The 2,141-nt window shown below is 46.4% G+C and overlaps 1 non-coding gene across 1 annotated transcript; it reads left to right on the plus strand.

Annotated features, from left to right (window-relative positions):
• Positions 1 to 418: 418 nt before the first annotated feature.
• Positions 419 to 600, plus strand: LOC144669156 (U2 spliceosomal RNA). The gene has a single exon (XR_013573612.1). It is a non-coding gene; the product is annotated as a U2 spliceosomal RNA (small nuclear RNA).
• The last annotated feature ends 1,541 nt before the right edge of the window (positions 601 to 2,141 follow it).

The following is a 2,141-nucleotide window of genomic DNA, read 5'->3' on the forward strand; positions in this document are numbered from 1 at the left end:
ACATCGACTGCAGCTGGAGGATCATCAACTCGGTGAAAGAGGCGCTTTGGTCTGCCCGAAACTTGTTGGTCTTCCAGCACAAAGAGTTGTCCCCGACCGATTGTTGCGGACTGGCACAATCCAAAGTCCAGGACTACGTGCTGAGGGACGCACTAAAGCTTGGGGCAGCTGCCGCAAAGGCGCAATGGGGAAGGGTCGCTGTCTAAGACCTTTCTGCCACAGCGCACCGAGAGACTGGGAACTGTTTAGAGCCCCTCGGGCTGTACAGCTCAAAATGAAAGGCTGTAAATGATTGTAATATTGTTTGTACTGATGCACCTGGTGATACATTTTGTAAAAGTTTAACCTGGATTGTACCCTTGTAATGGTGTTTTTGGAATGGTTTGGAATGTGATTGAAGATATTTTATGAATAAAGTATATTTTTGCAAAAAAAAAAAAAAAAAAATCTGTTCTTATCAGTTTAATATCTGATACGTCCCTTATCTGGGGACCATATATTAAATTGATTTTTGGAGCAGGGAGATGGAATAGGGGCTTACTCCGTCCACTCCACGCATCGACCCGGTATTGCAGTATCTCTGGGAATGGTGCACCACCCCTTTCCAGGGGATTTTCAATGCTAAAAATAGTTTTCTTACAAACATCTGCTTTCTTTACTTTTCAACATGCACATGTTTCAAAACACAACTTTCTTTCTTTCTCACTCACCCGCACCATCTACACACAAAAAACACGCACGCTCACCCAACGCTCACAGACACCACTCTCATCTCACAAACACTCTACCTCTTTCACTTGCAAATACACCTCTCAAACACTCTCTCAGCTGCACCTTTCGCCTCACAACATTTTCAACCAGCTCTCTGCTGCCGCTCCCGCCCGCTGCTGCTGCTGCTGCTGATACAGCAACAGTCAAAACTCACACCTCAAAGCTCACACACTTTACACAGCTACTCGGAAACGTCTACATCCACGTTCACACAATCCTTACACTGCACAAGGAGCCCATTCCGCCCGTCGTGACTGCACCAGCTCTCCCAATGAACATTTCACTTCGTGCCATTCTCCTGCCTTCTCCACGTAACCCAGCACATGCTTTCTTTTCAAATAATCATCTCATTCCCTCTTCAATTGAACCTGCCTCCGCCACGCTATCAGGCGGTGCATTCTAGACCCTGACCACTCGCTGCTCCTATCACTTTTGCTTCTTCTGCTAGTTACTTTAAACCTGTGCCCGCTCCTTCTCGATCCTTTCATCGGTGCAAGCAGTTTCTCCCTATCTACTCTCTCCAGATACCTCATGATTTTCAATACCTCTATCAAGTCTCCTCTCAGACTTCTTTTCCCCAAGGAATACAGTCCCAACTTCTCCAATCTTACTTCATAACTCAACTTCCTCGCTCCTGGAACCAAACTCGTAAACCTCTTCTGCACTCTCTCCAATGCCTTCACTACCCTCCTAAAATGCAAGTCAAAATGCAATCCATCAGAGTCAGCATGGCTTTATGAAGACTAAATCGTGTTTGACTAAATTGCTAGAGTTCTTTGAAGATGTGACAAGCAAAGTGGATAATGGCGATCCTGTAGATGTAGTATGTCTGGACTTCCAGAAGGCATTTGATAAGGTGCCGCACAAAAGATTAATACACAAGATAAGATCACACGCAGCTAAGGGTAATATATTTGCTTGGATAGAGCTTTGGCTAACCAACAGAAAGCAGAGAGTCAGGATAAATGGGTCTTTTGTGGATGGCAAGCTGTAACTAGTGGGGTGCCACAGGGTTCGGTCCTTGGGCCCCAACTATTTACTTGGATTCAGGAGTAGAAGGTACCATAGCTAAATTTGCAGATGACACCAAAATAGGTGGGAAAGTAAGTTGCAGTGAAGAAATGAGAAATTTACAAATGGATATGGACAGGTTAGGTGAATGGGCCAAAATTTGGCAGATGGAGTTTAACGTGGATAAGTGAGGTTATCCAGTTCAGCTCCTACAGGCAATGGTCACGGTGGTGGTCCCACGGGCCATCGATCTGGTCGGGCGGAAACGACTCTCGTTCCTCCGGCCTGGGTATTCTGCTGCGGGGAGGCAACTTCACCGTCTCCGAGGTCAAGGAGGTGGTGGGCGGGCGACTCCTGGT

This window comes from Cetorhinus maximus, chromosome 28, assembly GCF_964194155.1.
Source record: "Cetorhinus maximus chromosome 28, sCetMax3.hap1.1, whole genome shotgun sequence".
NCBI lineage: Eukaryota > Metazoa > Chordata > Chondrichthyes > Lamniformes > Cetorhinidae > Cetorhinus > Cetorhinus maximus.